General features: G+C 37.9%; 1 long non-coding RNA gene across 4 annotated transcripts; it reads right to left on the bottom strand.

Annotated features, from left to right (window-relative positions):
* Positions 1 to 754: 754 nt before the first annotated feature.
* LOC120073487 lies at positions 755 to 14,617 on the bottom strand. 4 transcript variants are annotated; one of them, XR_005480763.1, is made up of 5 exons: positions 14,474 to 14,617; positions 14,293 to 14,366; positions 14,013 to 14,170; positions 6,613 to 7,908; positions 755 to 1,072 (listed from the first exon to the last, which is right to left on the bottom strand). It is a non-coding gene; the product is annotated as an uncharacterized LOC120073487 (long non-coding RNA). The 4 variants fall into 4 exon arrangements; XR_005480761.1 differs by having other exon boundaries at positions 1,812 to 7,908; XR_005480762.1 differs by lacking the exon at positions 6,613 to 7,908.
* Positions 14,618 to 15,096: the final 479 nt, after the last annotated feature.

Below are 15,096 nucleotides of genomic sequence, written 5' to 3' on the forward strand. Positions count from 1 at the left end.
TCCTGATTTGTTCATGTATTGACATGAAGAGTGGGGGCATCCTATGTGAAACCTGGATCTCAATTTTCCTACTTAAGCAAGTAATTAAGGGAATTAACTAAGTTAAATCGTATGTTGAAAAGAAGGAAAATTCTAAGTATTTGAATAGGTTTGCTGAATAACTCTAAGTTGAGCCTTAACTAGTAAAATTTTTTCTAAGTGTCAAGTCAAAAAGAAACCATGCGTTTAGTGTTAGGAAGCATTAACGCATAAGGCTCTAATGGGACTAGGTTTGTAGAGGTTATAAGGGATTAAGCATTGAAGCCAAGGACAACCATGCGTTGAGCTTGTGAGGTATGAACGTATGTTGGCCGAAGCATTGGTAAGAGGCATTGCCCAAAGGTTTCTCATGCGTTGGTATAATAAGAGGCTAAGTGAGCGAGAGCGAGAGAGCTAGACAATGAGCGCAAGGCACTGGGCGTTGGAGCATGCACGCAGACGATCCTGTAGCTGCTTGAAGCGCTAAACGATGGCACTAGACGATATCATTAGATGATGCGTGAAGCGCTACATGGTAAGCGTGAGCGCTACACGATAGGTGAAGTGCTAGATGATGGGCATAGCGCTAGGCGATAGATGCAGGTGCTAGATGATGGTGCTACACGATAAGCAGACGCACTAGATGTCACACCCTCTCCTAGATTACCCTTTCAACTTGGAAGAAGATATGACGGTAGCAGTTACTAGCCTTATCGCTAACACTTACTCCCTTTACTTACTTACTTAACTCCTTTACTGCTAACCTTATAAACATTATTAACTTATACAATTTGGCCACATCAAGAAGGCTCAACATTAACTTCCATACAATCACATGCTTAATGAACCATAACATAATATCTACAGATAAAATATTTATAGCTGGGCCTAAAACGATATTAACAAGTCTCTGACATTTCTCACTGACATGTCCCTAACACTTCTCATAGCAAGTGTACATATATATACAATAGTTAACCTAGTTTCTTTTCAACTAGTCGGGTCTTGTGTGGCAAGCAGCAGCAGGATCAATCTCAAGGAATCTGATCGCTACCTGGGGAAAGAAAAAAATATATTTGAAAACTGTGAGCTATTTGCCCAGTGAGTGACTACTGGGAATCAGGACATACCATGTCTTTCATTAATATAAAACACGTAAACATACTAGAAAACATTTCAAGCAACTTCCTTTAAAACATGAACATAGTCATAACATCAAGCTTCTGAGAAGAAAACTCATTAAACATCAATAAACATCATTAAACCTTAGTTGAGAATGAGCATACATCGCTCTAGCTCCCAACATCTATATCCGGCCAAGACACCCATACTTCGGCCTTTATTTGCTGGTATACGGCCAAGAAGACCCATACTTCAACCTTTCATTCAGAACTACCTACGTGCACGTGGAGTTTCTAAGTATCGTCAACACCTTAGGTACTTTTTGGATACCTTATATACCTTCAGTATCCATCTTACTAAACATATCATACTTAAGAAAAAAACATATACATTAAGAATCAATCAATCATAGCCCTTAGCAAAGCATTTGTAGAAACATAGCTTTTACCCTAAAAACGCATGCTTCATCATAGATACTTAGCTTTTATAATGAATAAACATATAACCTTGGCATGCGATAAAACATACACATGCTGGAGAAGAAATGCTATGCAATTCATAAAACTTGGTTGCTTAAAAACGTATAACCTTATCATCAAACATCATTGAAATCACATGGTCTTTTATGCACACAAAACATTGAAAACATTAAGTTTATTTTAGTCACTCACTACTCGTCTGGGCTCTTAACGGTTTGTAGGCTTCTCCTAGCTCCTCTTGGCCTGAAGTAACATAATTCCTTGTTAGATTCCTTTGAATTCTCTTCAAAATGCTTTAAATAGATTGCATACTAGCGAGACCCTTACTAACGGGATCATCACTAGCGAGACCAACACTAGCGAGATTGTCACTAACGAGATCATCATCAAGGAGACCATTACCAGCGAGATCATCTTATGAGCGAGACTTAACATGAAAATCACCGAGACTTGGCACAAAACTAGCGAGATTTTTCATTCTTAGTGAGACTTACCATTATTAGGGAGACTTAGTAAAAATTTTAGCGAGACTAGGCAGAAAATCAACGAGATTTGATTGACCAGCGAGATTTACACAATCTTTATCTCGCTCTCGCTCCCTTGGGTGAGCTACTTGCTTGATCATCCCAACCAGCTGCCTGCTTACGCAACAAATTCCTATTCCAACTTCAAAAATTTATAACTCGAATTCCATAACTCATTTCAAGAAATTTCCTTAATTAGCTATTTTACCTTAAAATTTCAGCTCCAGACTCGATCTCTATAGCCTGTTATCCTTTGAACATCATATCCTGTCCAGATTACTGGAATTCTGGACAAGCTTCAATTCTTATTCGAATTTCACCTGTTTCCCTTTACATTTAGCACAAGCATCCTTCACAAAAGTTGTTAAGAAACGAGTTAACTTACTAATCTCAATTATGCTGCTCCGAACTCCATCCTACACCTTGTTATCCTTCGAACATCATACTCTGTCAAGATTACTTGAATTCCATACCAGCTTTAATTCTTCTTCGAATTTCCCCAAGTTTTTCTTCATATTCTACACCATTGAACCCTAAACCTTCTTCTTCTTCGCCAATTCGATACCTAGCTCAATTACCCTCACTTGTTTCGGCTTGGAGGAGGAGGTATGTCAGCAATAAAAATGGGGAAAGAGTGATCCCTCGTCTCACTTAAACCTTCCCACCAACTTACACCTTTTTCTCTTTTCCTTTTTTATTTTATTTCAAATAATCACAAAATTATTTAATTTCATACTTCCATTCAGTCTTTAATAACAAAATAATAATCACATATTATGCTTAATAGTATTCTTCCACCCTTGTTTAACATAAATCGCAAACTCAATATATCTCATAAAGATATAGAAATTGGCTTACTAAAAGCACTATCGCTAAATTCACAAGCCTACCCGAGGCATTTCAATAGAACACTTAGAGTTTTCCCTTCTTCATTTCCTTCATTCTTCAATTTTTCCCTACAATCATTCCTCATAAGTAAACCTACTTAACATTGTAATCATATAGTTAACATACTTAGGTAGGGAAAGTAGGGTTTGGGATTTAAAATTTACCTCCCCCTAGAAGAAATTTCGTCCTCGAAATTTACCTGGAAGATATTAGTTGAATAGTTGGGGATGACTTCTTTTCATTTGCTTTTCAGCTTCCAGGTGGCTTCCTCAATACCATGGTTTCTCCATAATACCTTTACCAAAGGTATCGTCTTGTTCTTGAGTACTTGGTTTTTCCTGTCTAAAATCTCGATAGGCTCTTCTTCGTATAATAAATCTTCCTTGAGCTATATTGGTTGTTCTGCTAGTATGTGCATATGGTCAGGCACATACTTCCTTAACATTGACACATGGAATACGTCATGAATACGAGTTAGCTCCAGAGGTAACTGCAATTTATAAGCTGCTGGGCCAACTCGTTCCACAATCTCATATGGTTTGATGTATTGCGGACTTAACTTTTCGTTTTTCCCAAATTGGAGAATTCCTTTCTATGTGGACAATCGAAGGAATACCTGATCTCCGACTTTAAATTCTAATTCTCTTCTTTGCTTATCCACATAACTCTTCTGTCTATCGCGAGCTGCCTTAAGGTTATCTCTGATAAGCTTCACATTCTTAGTTGTCTATTGAACTAATTCGACCCAATAATTTTCGTTCTCCAACTTCGTTCCAACATACTAGGTCCTGCAAGATCGATCGTATAATGCTTCTAGGGAGCCATTCCGATACTTGAATGATAATTGTTGTTGTATGCAATTTCGACCAATGGTAATTGCGTATCCCAACTTCTTTTGAACTATAACACGCATGCACTTAACATATCTTTAAGTGTCTGTATAGTTCTTTTCGACTGTCAATCCGTCTGTGGATGAAAAGCCGTACTGAAATTATTTTTAGTGCTCATAGCCTTCTGCAGACTAGGCCAGAATTTTGAAGTAAACCTCGAGTCTCGATCTAACACTATCGACACTGGGACTCCATACTGACTGACTATTTTGTCTACATAAATCTTAGCTAGACGGTCCAACGTAAAGGTAACTTTTACTGGTATAAACTTGGCCGTCTTGGTCAGTCTATCGACTATCACCCAAATGCCATCATATCCTAAGGGCATCCTAGGCAATCCAAAAAGAAAGTCCATTGTCACATGCTCTCACTTCCACTCAGGCATTGGGAGTGGATTTAGTAATCCTGCTGGTCTATGCCTCTCAGGTTTCACATGTTGACAGACTAAACATCGATCTACATATTCTGCTATGTCTCTCTTCATCCCAGGCCACTAGTATGATCTCTTCAAGGTTCTATACATCTTGGTGCTTCTTGAATGCATAACGTAAGCAGAACTATGCGCCTCTTCTAGAATAGTTTGCTTAAGCTGCAACTTATTAGGCACATACATTATTCCTTCCTTTACTAGCACACCATCTGTTCTCAACTGGAGGTCAGTTTTGATTCCTTTACTTACATCATCTGCAATCTTCTGAAGATCAGGATCTTTCAACCGATCCTGCTTAAGATCTTCCATTAAAGTAGGTCTTACCTGAAATGTAGCTATCAATCCTCCTCACTGTCCTACTGCTAGGGCAGTTCTAGAACTCCTGAACTTCTGGCGTAACATTCCAGATATCGATCAAAGGACTACTTTGGGTTCGGAGGATTTCCTGCTCAATGCATCAACTACAACATTTGCCTTACCAGGGTGGTACTTAATTGAGCAGTCATAGTTTTTGATCAACTCTATCCATCTTCTTTGCCTCAGGTTCAACTTCTTTTGATAAAAAAATATACTTAATGCTCTTGTGATCTGTGAATATTCTGTAATGCTCTCCAAATAAATAATGTCTCCACAGCTTACTAATACAATTTCTGCCAGCTCTAGATCATGTGTACGATAATTGCTCTCATGCTTCTTAAGCTGACGAGATGCATATGCAATCACTTTCCCATCCTGCATCAACACACATCCTAGTCCCTGTCGGGATGCATCACAATAAATCTCAAATTCTTTACCTGGGGTTGGTAAAGTAAGTATAGAAGAAGATACTAGTATCCATTTTAACTCTTGAAAGCTCTGCTCAAATTCTGAAGTCCACACAAACTTCAAATCCTTCCTCGTCCAATTCGTCAGTGGAAGGGCTATCTTCGAGAAACACTCTACAAATCGTCTGTAGTAGCTTGCTAAACCCAGGAAACTACGTACTTCAGAGGCATTTGTGGGTCTCTCCCAATTTACTATAGCTTCAGTCTTCTGAGGATCCATACTTACTCCTGCTGTTGAAACCACACGACCAAGAAATACAACCCGATCTAACCGGAATTCACATTTGCTGAACTTAACATACAATTATTTTTCTGGCAACGTCTGCAATACTATCCTCAAGTGGGTCATATGATCCTCCCTACTGCTAGAGTATACTGATATATCATCAATAAATACTATCAAGAACTGGTCCAAATAGGGATGAAATATCCTGTTCATCAAGTCCATGAATACCGTAGGGGCATTCTTCAGTTCGAATGGCATTACTAGGAACTCGTAATGTCCATATCTCATTTTGAATGCGATTTTAGGAACGTCGACCTCCTTCACCTTCAACTGATGATAATCTGATCTCAGGTCTATCTTTGAGAACACCGTGGCTCCTCTTAGCTGATCGAATAAATCATTAATATGCGGTACCGGATATCTGTTCCAGATCGTTACCTTATTCAGCTGCCCATAATCGATACACAATCTAAGTGTACCGTCTTTTTATTTTATGAACAACACCGAAGCTCCACAAGGAGATACACTAGGTCGAATGTATCCCTTGTCAATTAATTTATGCAATTGCAACTTCAACTCCTTAAACTTAGCTGGTGCCATTCTATACGGTGCTTGCAACATGGGAACAGTTCCTAGAATTAGGTCAATAGTGAACTCCACTTCTCTATAGGGTGGAAATCTCGATAATTCCTCATTAAATACATCTAGGAACTCATTTTCCACTGGATCATCTTCCAGTTTCAGCTTCTGCCCCTGAGCAACCTCAAAATGAGCCAAATAGGACCTATATCCCTTGCTTAGTAGCTTTATAGCTTTCACTACTTATATCAGACTTCCTGCAGTTAATCTCTTGCTTCCTACCAGGATTACATCCTAACTATATAATTTCCTGAACCCTACTTCTTGATTATAGCAGTCCACTAAGCCATGATATTTACTTAGGAAATCCATTCCTAAGGTGGCATCAAACTCTAGCAAATCTAATGGAAACAAATTAACATAAAAATCCTGACCATTTATCAGCACATCACAATGTTTATAACATTCCTCTACTATTATCACATCTCCCATAGAGGTAGAGATATATAACTCTTCAGACATAGGCTCAGACAAGCTATCTATACTAGATGCAAACATGCTGGATATAAATGAATGTGTGGCACCAGGATCAAATAAAACATAAGCAGACTGTCTACATAACATCACATTACCGGTCACAACATCTAGAGACTCTGTTGCCGTTAAGTGCACTCACGACATACACTCGCCCCTACTGCTGGGTCGACCTACGACACCCTTCTGCTTGGCACCATTTGATCCTTCACCTCAATTTTCGGCGCCCCTCGATTGATTAACTATTTGAGAAATGATCTGTTGTGCTGTTGGGGCTTCCCTGTTCACATGGGGACAATCTTTCTTGAAATGCCCTGCTTGGCCGCATTGGAAACATGCCCCTCTTCCACTGTAGCACACTCCAAGATGCCTATTGCCATAACTAGGACACATCGATTTCCCGTCCATACTGGTTATAGACTCACCAGTTTCTGGCATCTCTGGTCGGCTGACTGTATTGGCCGTGGGTCTCGATTTCCTCTTTCTGGATCCCGCTCAACTCATACCCCTGAATCAGCTTCCACTAGACTGACCTATAACTGAAGGTCGAGATCCTCTATCTCTCGACCCCACTACAGCCTCACCACCTCTTTGTAACTCCTCATCATCAGCTAGACTCCGCTCCACCCGTTCACTGTTTCTACTAATTGGTTAAAGTTTAACCAATTAGTCGTAGATGTCACCGGAGTTCTAATCTCTTTCCTCAGTCCTTGATCAAACTTTCTACATCTACCTTTCCTCAACAATAATCGACAAAGCATATTGTGATAATTCTGTAAATTTCTGCTCGTACTCTACCACTAACATCGTTCCCTGTGTCAGTCTAAGGAACTCATCCCTTTTCGCATCTTTGAAGGAGCTGGGGTAATACTTGTCTTCAAAGGTCTTTCTAAACTCAGACCATTACATCGTATCCATACTCACTCGTCTGGCAGATACTACCTTCCACCATTTCTTTGTTCCTTTTTGCAGTAGGAATGTAGCTAATTCTACCTTCATGTTTTCTGTGTAGCCAATAATGTTAAAACATTTTTCAATTATATCTAGCCATACCTCGGCTTCAACTAGGTCTGTTGTACCCTCGAATGTCACATCCTCTAGGGCTTTAAGCCTCTCAATGCTATACTTATTCTTTGGGTCGACCCGTATTGAGTCTACACTGGTTGCCAACCTCTGCACTATTCTGTCAAAAACCTCATCTTCTAGTTGAGGATTTACCTATGCCTGAGGAGTACTAGACTCTCTCTCAGATGTCATTTCCTGACTCATTGGATCTCTTACCTTCATGTTTCTTCCCGGTGGGTTCTTTGTACCTCGGGGCCTCTAGCGATAGGCTTAGTATTCTTGTTTCCTACCTACTTGCTCTGTCTGCTACTTTGCCTCCGCATTTTCACCTATAAAATGTACACATATTAAGGACTTGCACTTTAGAGACTTAGACTTATGCATGAACTCTCCCTCTCATTCCTAAAATCTTATGCTCTGATACCAACTTGTCACACAAGGATATGGGTATTGCCTGTTTGATGTTTTAGCAAAGAAACACAAGGATATGAGTACTGCCAAAGAGATTATGGAATCTCTGAGAGGGATGTTTGGACAACCATCCTTGACCATAAGGCATGGTGCTATCAAATACGTTTACAATAGTCACATGAAATAGGGGACCAATGTTCGTGAACATGTCTTGGACATGATGGTCTACTTTAATGTGGCTGAAGTAAATGGTGCTATGATGGATGAGAGAAGCCAAGTTGGTTTTATTCTAGAATCTCTTCCGAAGAGTTTTCTGCAATTTTGTACCAATGCATTGATGAATAAAATTGAATACAACTTGAGAACTCTATTGAATGAGTTGTAGGCTTTCCAGACTATGTTGAGAACTAAGGGTCTGGAACTAGAAGTAAATGTTGCTTCTGCTGAGAAGAGAGGAACGTCCTTGGAGAGAAATTGCCCCAAATATCTTGCAGAGAAGAGAGCAGAGAAAGGTAAACAGGGTACTTAGTTCTTGGAGACCACTTACTCAGCTCATCTAGTGGGAAAAGTTTATGCTGAAGATGTATTTACTTGTTTTTAATCTTGTAATGAACATATTGTACATATTTTTGTTTTAAATGAAATGTTCATTTTTAGAAAATATGTTTTTTCTATCTCATAGAAACTTCTGTTAAGAATCAAATTGTTAAATGTCATTTGCAAATATTCAGATATTTAACGGCTAAGATCGAAGTATAATAAGTTTAAAGATTTCTAGATCTAACTGTTACAAGAATTGTTAAGGCAGTTTAGATGCATCTTAATCAAAGAGTTGAGAGTACCTCGATGTAGTGGGAGGAAAGTGTGCTTCTTGGCCATTATTGAGAATTAGATGCATTCCCCATATAATTTAATAAGAAGCCTATTGTACATTAATATATTTATAATGATTCTCTTGGCTAAAGTGTTTGAGAATCACCTAGTAAGACTAGAAATACCAGGTTAATAACCTAGGGCACATGGGAGAAATATCAGGTATGAGATACTGAATGGTAAAATCATGAGTATGGGATGCCCTAGTTTATTGTATTTCTCTATATAACTCAGAAACTCAGTCTTATATATCGAATATATAAGTTACCACTGGAGTTTTAGTCCAAGTGGGAGTTTGTTAGGTTTTATGTCCTAAAACTCGTGGTTGTATAGAACTTATTTTGAAAATTCAATAAAGTTGTTATTGAATATATTGTTTTTTAGAAATCCAATAAACCTAAGTCCCTTGACAATTACATGAGTACTTGAACTTTATGTCGAGACATACAAGTGGATCAGGTTCGAGTAAATAGTCAAAATGATCTATAGTATATGAATAAGATTGGGTGCCTTATTCTGGTAACACTATTGGATACGACCTACTCTGTAGTTGTTACAAAGAGTTGTAAAGTGCTACAAATGAAGTGATCCTAATTCATTCATGTTGGGACATGAGGAATAGGGGTGTCTTGTGCAAATGAGTTTTGTGCAAGATCGGACCACGAGACCAGTCACTTTTACTTTATAACATTGTTTACTATTTAAGACTGACTATTTCAAAGCGATGACCTAGGTAACTCGACCTTAATCCGGAGCTAACAATGAATTCCTGTTTGTTCGGGATTATCCTTTGATCTACAATCGGTGAGAGTAGACCAATTGCTTCTGCTCAATAAGCTTACCATTTTGGGGTAAGACCGGATGAATAGTTGGGAACATAGACTGCAATATGGAATTCACTCCTGCCCGATTAGGGTTAGTAGAGAGGACGTTCCCTTCAAGTGCTGATTCTGGGTCTTGGACAAGAGGCCTCACCTTCTCATTGGCCTGAGAGAGATTCAATTTGTTGATTGGATCACAAATTAATTTTTCATTAGGAGATCAGTGGGACTTAACGAACAAGAGGTAATTTCGGGGATAAAACAGAGATTCGACTCAGCTGTTATTACGAGAAACCTGTGAAGGGTTAACTTACTAATCATGGTTATATCGAGTGGACATAATATATCTATAATGAGGGGAGTTCAGCTATGGGCTTTAGTGAAATCAACCATTAGCTAACGAATACGGGTTAGATCGGTCTAATGAGTTTAGTCGATTAATCTCGGATCGTTGGAGCCCATGATCTGTAGGTTCGCGAGGTCCCCCTACTAGCTCGTAAATGGATAAGATCTAGAATAGCATGATAAGTTAATTTAAAGTGTTCAAATTAGAATTAAATGAAATTGGAGAAATAATATTTAAATATGATTTAAATATTTGAAGATAGAATTGTGTAAAAGTTAATTTGATATTTGATATTAAATTAATTAGAATTATTTAAATTGTTTAAATAATTNTTAATTAGAATTATTTAAATTGTTTAAATAATTATTTATTAATTTTATTAAGAAAATTAATTTATGAAAGTAATTTTGTAAAATTAATAATATTTTCAATTTTATTAAATAAAATTGATTTATGAAATCAATTTATTAAAATTGAAAAAGAAGAGAAAAATCACAAAGTTGGAAAAATTGGATTTACCATTGTATTCTTCCAAGTAGCTCACTAATAACCCACTTCTTCAATCTTTATTAACTCCAAGCATGAGCTACATCTCATGCAACAAATCTCTTTGCATGAATGTCTGCAATATATTGAGGAGATTGGAGTGTTTTGAAGGTAATACAACCGAAAATTTTTTTGAGAAAAATTCGAGAGAAAAAGTTGTTCTTCTGCTGGGTTGCTGCTGTGAGTATTCTCCAAATTCCTTTAATTCAAGATTATTTTGAGTCCCATTACTCAATCTAGAGTACCAAGAGGATAGTAGAGACGATCTTGGGGTGGTCTACAACAAGATTCAGAGGAGATTTGCAGCTAGTTTCGACCTTAGAGGAAGTTCTTCAAAGGTATGTCATGAAACCCATTTATTTCTGTTGAAACATGTTTTCTTTTCTGCCAAAATTAATAAATTAGAGTGGTTATGGATCTTGGTAACTTCCGCTGTGCATTGGTACCTTCCAACACACAAAACATTGAAAATATTAAGTTTATTTTAGTCACAAACTATTCGTTTGGGCTTTTAACAGTTTGTAGGCTTTTCCTAGCTCCTCTTGTTCTGAAGCAACATAATTCCTTGTTAGATTCCTTAGAATTCTCATCAAGTTGCTTCAAATAGTTTGCTTACTAGCGAGACCCTTACTAGCGGGATAATCACTAGCGAGACCAGCACTAGCGAAATCGTCACTAGTGAGATCATCACCAAGGAGATCATCACTAGTGATATCTTCACCAAGGAGATCATCACTAGCGAGATCATCTTATGAGTGAGACTTAGCATGAAAATCAGTGAGAATTGGCACAAAACTAGCGAGATTTTTCATTCTTAGCGAGACTTACCATTATTAGCAAGACTTAGTATAAATTTTAGGGAGACTAAGCAAAAAATCAACGAGATTTGAGTGACCAACGAGATTTACACAATCCTTATCTCGCTCTCTCTCCCTTGGGTGAGCTACTTCCTTGATCTTCCCAAACAGCTGCCTGCTTACGCAACAAATTCCTGTTTCAACTTCAAAAATTTATAACTCAAAATCCAGAATCATTTCAAGAAACATCCTTCTACAAACGTGTTTATAATTGAGTTAGCTATCTTACCTTAAAATTTCAGCTTCAGACTCAATCTCTACAGCCTGTTATCCTCCGAACATCATATCCTTTCCAGATTACTCGAATTCCAGACCATCTTCAATTCTTCTTCGAATTTCATCTGTTTCCCTTAACATTTAGCTTAGGCATCCTTCACAAAAGTTGTTAAGAAATAAGTTAACTAACCTCAAATATTCAGCTCCAAACTCCGTCTCTACACCTTGTTATCCTTCGAAAATCATACCCTATCCAGATTACTCGAATTCTAGAACAGTTTCAATTCTTCTTTGAATTTCCCCAAGTTTTTCTTCAAATTTTACCCCACTCAACCCTAAACCCTCTTCTTCTTCTCCAATTCGATGCCTAGCTGAAGTACACTCACTTGTTTCGGTTTGGAGGAGGAGGTATGCAGACAATAAAAATGAAGAAAGAGTGATCCCTCATCCCAATTAAACCTTCCCACCAACTTGGACCTTTTTCTCTTTTCCTTTCTTTTCTTTATTGAAATAATCACAAAATTATTTAATTCCATACTTCCATTCTGCCTTTAGTAACAAAATAATAATAATCATATTATGCTGAATAGTGTTCTTCCACCCTTGTTCAACATAAATCCCAAACTTAATATATCTCATAAAGATTTAGAATTTGGCTTACCAAAAGCACTCTCGGCTAAATTCACAAGCTTACCCAAGGCATTTGAACACAACACTTAGAATTTCCCCTTCTTCTTTTCCTTCATTCTTCAATTTTTCCCTATAATGTAACATTCCTCATAAGTAAACCTGCTTAACATTGTAATCACATAGTTAACATACTTAGGTAGGGAAAGTACGGTTCGTGGTTTACACTAGATGATGGGCCTTGCGCTACATGATAGGTGCAGGCACTATGAAATAGGCTATGCGTTGAACGATGAGCAAAAACAAGATTGTTAGGTAATTAGCGATAGCGAGAATCACTAAACGATGAGCTTTGCGATGAGTGTAGGCACTAGAAGATGAGCGACAGTGAGAGGGCTGGATGATGAGCAACAACGAGCGATTATTAGACGATGAACCATGCAATGAGCGCAAGAGCTAGACGATGAGCTAGATGATGGGCCAAGCCATGGTGGGCGCATAGTGAAATGTCTATGCGTTGATGGGGCTTGTGGTACACAAGGCTTATGGATTCACCTGGACAAGTGGCTATACCAAGAAGAGGTTGAGCTTGAGTTAGTAGGAGGTGGACAAATAGAGTTTCATGCAAATAAGACTTATGCATGAGGAAGACAACTCAAACTCCATGCAAGTAGGAAGTGGCATGGAAGTAGGTGAATGGAATGGAGGGTAAGTGGTGGCGAGCCATGGTGCAGACACTCCAAAAGTTTCTAAGTAGGAGGTGTCATGCGTTGGAGGCCTTGAGAGATGATGAAGATCGGTTCCTAAGGTCTATAAATACAACCACAAAATGTCTCTTCAGTTCATAACACAAATCCCCTTCAAAGGATACTAGGAAGAGTGTTTGAGAGAAAATTCGGAGGAAGCTATGCGTTAATCAGATGGTTCCAAGATGGGGAGATGCTATCGGACAGTGAGGTCCTGAAGTAACATCAATTTGGGACGAGGAGTTCACCTAGACTACTCGTGCATTTTGAGTGATTCTAAAACCACTTGGAAGCTCGGTGAGTCTAGTTTTCAAGGCAGGACTGTCAGAGAAGAAGCTCCAAGGAATCAGGCTGGAGAGTGAGGAAAAGATAGAAGGGTCAAGCTCTTAGGTTTGCTTGGGCTAGTCTTGATGATTTGAGGATTCTAGCCAAACCACGAAAAGTTCTAAGCTGAGCTTTTAAGGTAAGCTTCCTGAGACATTTTAAAACATGTTTGTAGAAGGAAGTGTCTCAAAATAAGGTCTGGAAATATTAGTAATCTAAGCTTGAAGTTGAATATGGAATTTAGGGTTCAAAAGGAAGCCTGAGGAAACCAAAGAATTTCAGGAGAGAAAGGTTCCTACCCTACCAAGGTGAGCGGTAATTTCCTTTAAGTCTTAAGCATATATTTTAGAGTATATGTATATGATTATGTTGTGAATGAGTAATCTGGATGGTCAGAGGGTTAATAGACCTAGTTCTTGAACCCAGGAGAAGAACCTCACGGGATGATCAGAGGACCGAGAGGCCTAGCTTCTGACACCATAAGCGGGAATCTATGTGCACATAGGGAATGCAAGAGAATAAGCGTTTATGACCAGTATCGATTTAACTATCTACCGTGTGTGTAGGTAGAACAGACTCATTCAAGGCTGAGGTTTGAGTACTAACCTCGTAGTTGTGATATGCTTGTATTATTATGAGTTGAAATAGACTTTAGAAGTTGCTTACCACTCATTGAGCTTCTTGAAGCTCATTCTTTTCTTTCATGTTTTTCTTCCCATGTAGCAAAAGGTGAAGAGATCCAGGGTGCTGCTAAGGTCAAGGTCTGCCACACCACAGCCACACATCCAGTTTTAGAGTTGTTGTTGTAAGCTTTGTAGTTAAGCCTGAAAGTTGTATAAACATTGCACTGTTTTTAATAAAATGAGTTTAGTCAAACAGTTGTTGTTTATATCCTTGGCTTAAAGTTTATGAGTGTAAAAAAGTTTAGATGGGCAGTAGGTATTACAAAAAGAGTGGTATCTGTCGTTCGTCGCGCCTCCCTTCGAACTCAAGAGGCTGGCTCGGGTGGGGTGTGACATTCTATGCAATGAATTTTCAATCGAACCAAGAAATAAATCACTAATACTTTATAACGTTGTTTACTGTTTAAATGAACTTTAATTTTACTCTAGAATTTTAGATTCTACCACTGCAAACCTTCCCATTGCATCTGCATACACATTGACAACACTTGGAATCCACTTGCATTCTTCTTCAGGGACCTCTACCGCCGCAGAACTACTCATCCTAACTTGTGATTGTTGATAGTTTGAAGCTGAATAACAAAACATTATAATGTTGTTTTATTGTCAATCCTCGATGGTAATTGCACATTTATAGAGTTATGTATTGGACCTATAAGTGTTGATATCAACGAATTTTTTTATTTCTTATCCTAACAATTTTCTACATTATATTCTAATTTATCAATTTAAATTTTTCCACTTTTTTTATATGTTGATCAACAAATATATTCTTATCTCAAAGCAGTGTACATATCAAATATTATAATGTTGTTGTACAATAAGAATTAATCCACTACCAACTATACACATTATTCATCTCATTAGTATTTTTCAATTGACCAAAAGTATTTTGGAATATATTGATGAAATCAAGTACTATATTGTATTCTAAGTTATCAATTTTAGGTTTTTAACTTTTGGTATATATCGAACCAGGATAAACGATTCAAATATTTTTTAGAACAAATAATAGTAGGTACAATTGAAAAGTTTATCACCTATGAGAGTATGTATGTTTGTGTGCA

Source organism: Benincasa hispida, chromosome 1 (genome assembly GCF_009727055.1).
Source record: "Benincasa hispida cultivar B227 chromosome 1, ASM972705v1, whole genome shotgun sequence".
NCBI lineage: Eukaryota > Viridiplantae > Streptophyta > Magnoliopsida > Cucurbitales > Cucurbitaceae > Benincasa > Benincasa hispida.